We start from the raw sequence: 7,461 nt of genomic DNA, 5'->3' as shown, positions 1-7,461 counted from the left end.
TTACCGGATGTCACTTTAACACCAAAACCTGTAATTCATGTTTATTTAGTTGTTTTTGTAAAATTTCAATATTAATAGTACTTTGCGCTAGCCACGGTCCCCAGAGATGCATTGTGTTGAAAGCATACTTTTCCCAGTTGAATTGGGCAAAGTAATAATTAACGAAATGACAGAATGCGAACGCGTTTTGAATTTCTAAAATATTCATTAATTAGTAGTTGCCACATTTTCATATGCTCATACTTAATTTTATGCAGAAACATTTAGGTAATTATTAATGTAACTCATTCAGTGACAGCTATAAGTTGATCGAATTGTGAGTTCTCAAATAACTCCAAAGTAGTATGGGGCTAGCGGATATGACTTAAAGTAGAAAGAAGTTAATATGGGAAGACTAACTAAGAAGAAAAACACAATTTGATGATTCAAAATACTATACACTTTATTACAGTACAGTCTCCCTGAACATTTATATACATGTTCCAATGCTCCTCCAATCTATCGATCCTATCCCTGAAATGAGAATCCGGATGGTCTGCAAAGTATGCTTCAACAGCCATTATGGCCTCTTCATTTAACGAAAAACGCTTGCCACGCATACTTTGTTTTAGTTCTGGAAGCAAATGGAAGTCACTGGGGTGATCTGGTGAATATGGTGGTTGCTCCAACAATTCAAACTTTAATTCATGAACTTGAGCCATTGTTAAAATGATCTTGTCACACGGTGCATTATCCCGATGAAATGGGATTTTTTCTTCTGCAAACCGTGTATTTTTCACGAATTTTTTCCTTCAATAATATTCAGAATTAATTTTTTTTACTAATTTGCAAGTAATTGACAAAAAAAAATTCCTCTCGCATCTCAAAACACATGCCATAACTATCTTGGCCGACTTCTGGACACGAACTCCTTTCGAATCCGAACAACCAGATTCACACCACTCTTTAGACTCTTGTTTTGATTCAGAATCATGGTGATAGTCCCAAGTCTCATCCATAGTGATGAATCGACGTACAAAATCCACTTTATCCTTTTTAAAACGCTCCAAATGTTGCTGAGAAAGTCGCATTCGAATCTCTCAGTCAATCGACGATCTTCTAAAACCATAGGCTTGCATTTTGGCTATGATTTCTGGTGTTGATGCGCTTTTTGAACATCCTTCACGTCAATAGTCTTCAAGGCTTGTACGGCCACGTTTAAATTCATCAATCCATCTTTCTACTATTGTAATTGTAGGTAAACAATCATTATACCCTCTTAACATTCGTCCGTGAATTTCTTTCGGTGCTACACCTTCCAAAAATAAGAATTTTATCAAAATGAACCTCAAACCAAGTGGTTCCTGTCAATAGCAAATGTTTTTGCTGGTGTAAAAATCGCCTCAAAAGAGGTTTACGAAAATAAGAGATCCCATAGCTAGCAATTGATTGACAGTGTTGTGACTGGTGTCCGTTTTTTGGGGAACACATGGAATAATTCTTATTGTTTAACTTGAAAAAGGAAAGACCACCAATACCAACTGACTGAAGCATATGAAGAAGATAATTGCAGGGCCGCTTTTGAAGCAAAAGAAAGGCAGCCAACGCACCTTGTCAGTGAAAACGATGTCAAAATTCCCTGGAGTGGGCTTCGAACTGCTTCGGCATACGCCGAATTCCCCACATTTGGCTCCCAAAGACTATACCTTGTTCTCAGATCTCCAGAGAATACTCGCTGGAAGGAAATTTTCACTGAATGAAGATTTGATCACCGAAATTGAATCATCTACCTGTTCAAATATATGTATACATATATATACTTGTATGATAGTGCTCGAGTTTGTGTAGGTGTGCGATTGATGAATTTTCAATGAATCACGCASTCAATCATTTATGGAAATTCGCTGCAACTAAAATCACTTTAAATTCAATAAAAACGAACAAGAAATTACATTGTCAAAAGAGAGAGAAGAATATACGAGGGAAAGGGTGGYAGAGAAACTCCGAATTACCAAAAGCTGATGAGTCAAACTGTGATTTAGTGTTGAGAAATATATGTACCATTGTATGTTCGAATGCTTGAGTGCTTGACTAACTGACAGYAAATGGCGGTAGGAGTAAATATATGTGTGTGCGTAATTTCACTTGGAACTGCGACAGGTTCAGCACGTGTTGGAACACATAGCAAGAAATAAAGAAAATCGTGAAATAATTTTACATATCGACTTTCTTCACCCCAACTCAGTTCAATATGGCCACTGATGCAGAAAATGCGATTGACTATGTGTGTATGTATATTTATCTGTCGCCATCTGTTGTCTTCAGCGGTTCCTTGAATTTGTTGCCTTTGCGGTTTAACAGCTGTTCGGATTCTTATTTTCGTTGCCTTGACATAGCCGTGATTGATGAATTTAAATCTACCAAACCCTTTAATCATTTCTACTTGTTCGGCTGATTGGACATGTTCGGCGGTGTAGAAATTGATTAATGTGTGATAGATATGTTATTCTGATTGAAGCAATGTAATTTGTAGTTTATAGGATGATGCAGACATGGTACAGACAATACATATGTTTTCTGGATTATAATTGAAATTAAATTATTTTTTCACATTCAGACTTATTTTCTAAAGTGTTCATGACTTCTGTAGAAAAAAATTTTGGAAAAAAAAAAWTTTGAAAAAAAATTCTGATTTTGGCACGTCTATGAAAGATGGTGAATGGTTCAGTAATCAAAGTCTACACTATCAAAGAAAAGAGGGATTAAAACACAAGTACCACTAGAAGCACAAGTGTGATTAATACCAAGGCTGCCAACTTTAACAACAAAAAAAAACAAAAAACTGTTTCAAATATTGGCCACGGCTRCGTCTAAGATGGTCCATCCATTGAGTCCAATTTTCGACGACTCGTTCGAGCATTTCGACTGGTAACTAGCAAAGCGCAGGGGTGATGTTTTGCGCGAAGGAAGTGGAGTTGTCTGCACAGACATTAGAATATACACATCCTCATAGGAAAAATTCTTACGTTGTGATATCACTCAATCCCGGTGGCCCGAAACGTGAAATTATCGGCTCACCGAAGAGTTCCCTCAATAAATACATTGATTGATGCGTTGTGTGGGAAGTCGCGGCGTCTCGTTAAAACCAAGTCATGAAATGATCAGTTAGTATGTCGCGATAACGGTTGCCATTGACAGTTAATTTTTCTGGACGAAATGGCAGCTCTTGAATCTCTTCAGGTTGGTATTTGTCCCAAATGCGGCAATTTTGCTTGTTTACACACCCATTGAGCCAGAAATGGGTCTCATCCTAAAAAAATTTCTTTAAAAACGTCGAATCTTTTTGTAACATTTTAAAATCCCGTAAAGCGAAGCTCCTCTTATTCCTAAAAAATTTTGTACACTAATGAAATAAGAAGAATATATGGATAGTGACCATTAGTACTTGATGGTTTTAGTATTCTCAATATCGAAACTTGAAATCAAATATTTCAACTTTTACGGCTGACTTCGAAAGACGAAGGAATACGTCATGTCCATTTGGATGAGTTCGTGATTAACAAGCCTTTTGCAGCTTTTTATATCTTTGAAGAACCATTTGTGGTTATAGCTTTAATTTGAAGAGACTACGTAGGATTTCAACCAGTATTATGCAATGCTATCTCTCTGATGTAATTTCTTGGATTTTTTTTTAATAATTGCCTCAGTTATGAGAAACTATTGCACCAATTTTGGCAAAAATATATTCTCTATTCCCACTTCTCGTTAATCAATAGAGTGAATACCATTTTATCGTAGGCTATGTCTGTATTGAAGGGAATAATACTAATTTCTATATTTTTTTTTTTTTTTTTTTTTTTTTGCAAATTGGTATGGTAATTCTTTATTGAATATAATGTTCTTCATAGTTCTTCCATTATTTATCGTACGTTACGTAATAGCATATATTTAGAATTTCAATAGTTTATTCTTTTATTATGAAAAATTTACTATCTAGGAAAACTCGAGTTTCACTACTTGCTTTTTGCTTTCTCATAAGAACCCGAAATCTATGAAAATTGCCAACAGAGCAATAAGAGATCTGATATCTATGTTGTTACTTTTWATGAAAAATACTTACTATAAAGAGTTTGGAGTATGTCTTAAATGGTACGCAATATCGGCTACTCGGGGAGGAGTCTTGATGTAAGCGCAAATGGACTACTGTTGCCGCCTTTCYGATCTTCGAATCGAATTTTTACACTTTGAGAACCATTTCTCTTTTTCAATCGCAGCTGACTGTTGGTCCGCWGTTGTTTTTAGCTGCAGCAGCTGCCACTGACAAATAAAAATAATGAGTGCTGGTCTTTAATTCATCAGTTACATATGAAATTGCCAAATATGTGCTTATCTTTATTATGAGCATATGGACAGATCAAAATATCGAACGGTGATCCTAACAAAGCCTTCTTACAAAAATAAATAAAATAGCATTAACTTTTGAAGTTTCGGGCCTACAGCTGTATGACTTTGCGAAGTCAAAGGTAAAATTTTTTTTAGTAAAGACAATCTGAMTTTCTTAGTAAATAGTTCTCCTTGCAATGAAGTACCTCTCTGCCTTTTGCAGTTCAAAATTTTCAGTTACTTCTTTTAATCAAGGGCATTTAGAGGCAATAGTGCTGTCCTAATCATCATTGTCTCAAGCTTAAAACTATGCACTGTGCATACAAATTTATTCAAACCCACGCAATTCACACTCATTAAGACTGTAACTGCAAAGCAGCAATACTAATCGCTTAAACGCATGCAGATTAAATTGCTTAGGGAATGTGACAAGCGCCAGCAGCGCCGCGGAGTGACAGTAACAACAGTGCGCATAGTTGGTGGCCTATCGACAACCAAACCAACAACCGTATCAACAAGCAAACGAACAACCAAAGGGCCCAACAAGACAAACCCTACACTACACTTTGCCACAGCGTTGCACGTCAGCACTCAAGCGCACGTTCGCATATTGAGGTTGAATGCCCAGAACGATGTTGCATGCATAAAGAGCTGCAAAGCAATAAGAATCGGGAGCGATGTGCATGCAATAAAAACAATAACCCTGATCTCTGTTTGCTGCAGCGAGCAGTTGCCAGCAGGTAGCGAGTCGGACAAGCAAATAGCAAACGGCTGCAGGCAGCCAGATTGGTCGGAAAGCCAACAGGCACCCAGGGGTGACCCCATTTGAACTGGTGCGCGTAGTTGTGCAGTTGTTTGCTTGAGTAGGGTTGAGTTGCTTTGCGAAAAAAAATCTGAGAAAACGTTAGGTGGTTGAGCGCTCCTGTGGCCACCGCTTGTGGCGCACTGAACGCCAAGAGGAAATTTAATTGGTATAGCAATTCGTTTAATGTTGCTGKAAATTAAAGAGTTTTATATTTATTTTCTTTAAAGATTCAAAACATGATAAAGAAAATTATGCTATGAAATATAGTAATGCTTGCGTAAAGTAAGTCAGTTTTTAGAATCGAAACATTATTGAAAAGTAAGTCTAAATTAAGTACGATTTTTCTATTGCATTAAATTATGTTATAATCTTAAAATTAATAGCAACTCTTATCTTATGAAAATGAACGACATAGCAAGAAGATCTTCCCTTGCTATGTTGCCAATTTTYTAAACGATTTACAACTTACAAAAATGTGCAGCAAAGCAAACAGATTTCCGATGGCTACATTGTCAATTTTCRYWGATTTCGGGTTCTTAGGAAACGTAAGTGGCGAAACTGGAGTTTTCTTGGATAGTAATTTCCTCAAATAAAATACATCGCATGAGTAAGTATTTGTGAAGAATAATCTCAATAATTGCAGTCAACAAACAATTTAAAAAATATTTTCACTATTTTAACATTTGAATTGATAATGAAATCAAGCACATAATGAAAAAAGATAATTCAAGAAAGAAAGCTTCAAAGCTTGCTGTTTTCACTAACTATTAGTTAAATTCCACCTTGCTTTAATTAAAGTTATTGTATTAAGATAGACATAAAAACGTTAACTTSATTTGGTGATGATATCATATTTGACCACACAATTAAGTTATTTCTAAAGAGATATTCTCTCTGRAAGTTTAAAATTAACATAATATAATATCGTGTCGCTCGATTTATGGGCTTCGAGCAAACTGCGCAAGTGGTGGTCAGGAAGCCAGTGAATGGCAATCTCTTAGCAAGGCTAACTTAGCCCCAATGATAGTATCCCAACTTTTTTTGATCCATACCTAGGAGTTCCAGACATAAAAACGGCCAAGCATCTTTAGCAGTCCAAATGAGAGCACTCGTGGGCTTACAAATAATTTGCCTTTGTACCTAACCTAAAGTAATCTAGACTAAGATCAGCATAACAAAAACTTTGCCGAGTTAACTTCGGCCCAGGCAGTTATATGCTATAGTGATCCGATATTGGCAGTTGATKCAGATCTCMCATTGCTATGTTGTCAATTTCAAAGCCACTCGCAAGTTACGAAAAGAGACAGCATAGCAATAAGATCCTCCTAAGATGTTACAATGTCAATTTTCATAGATTTCGTACCAGGACTTTAATTTAATCGATCAGCTTGTGTGGCAATTATATGCCATACTGATCCGATATCTTCAGTTGTTACAAATGAGAAAATTTAAGATCGATATCTYAAAAACTCAGGGACTATTTCGTGTACATATGGATAAAAAGACACTGCGCGACTTGGAATGAAAGCAATGAGCAGTGAGTAAACAGACACAATGTTCACCGCAAAAAATTACGAAAATATTGATACGTTTACCGAATTATTAAAATAGTAAACGCTAGTTAACGAGAAATTATATATATATATTTTTTTTACAAATCGAACACGTGTATCGTGTTTTTGTTAGTGCGTGAAATTAGCTTTCCAAAAAGTATAGCATGACCCGATGCGACGAATAAAACTGSAACTATGCGCTCTCAGCGCCAACTAGTGAAAATACCGCAAGACTTTTTTGACAACCTAACATATATTAAAGGTAGCATATATAACTATAACATATATATGTATATCAAACTGCAATCTACGTACAATAAAATCCGCTTATCAATATTGTGTTTGATTGTTGATTACTGTAGTACAAAAAGCATTGCAATATGCTATAAAATTATCCATTGTTCAATGTTCAGTGGCCAAACGGACCGAACAAATTGGCAACAGCACAAAACATAAGTAAAATAAAGCAATAACAACAAACAAAGAACGCAATTGCATTGCAAACTTCGCCAAGAATGGAAAGCAATTCGCCAGCTGAGGCTTGAGGGCAAATCAAAAGATTAGATTGAAAAGGTGAAGGATGTGAGCTACATACACCCAAATAAATGGATATGAATGCATTTGTGTGTGTGAGTGGAATAGATGAAAAGCTGATTACGCGCAAATTGTGTACGAATAAATTTCAGATTTTGTTTTTGTTTTTTTAATTTTCTTTTTTTTTTTATTATTTTTTTTTTTTTT

Source organism: Bactrocera latifrons, unplaced genomic scaffold, assembly GCF_001853355.1.
Source record: "Bactrocera latifrons isolate USDA-ARS-PBARC rearing strain unplaced genomic scaffold, ASM185335v1 scaffold_16, whole genome shotgun sequence".
In the NCBI taxonomy this organism is placed as follows: domain Eukaryota; kingdom Metazoa; phylum Arthropoda; class Insecta; order Diptera; family Tephritidae; genus Bactrocera; species Bactrocera latifrons.
The sequence above is the reverse complement of the archived record's forward strand: the minus strand, read 5'-3'. Positions refer to the sequence as shown.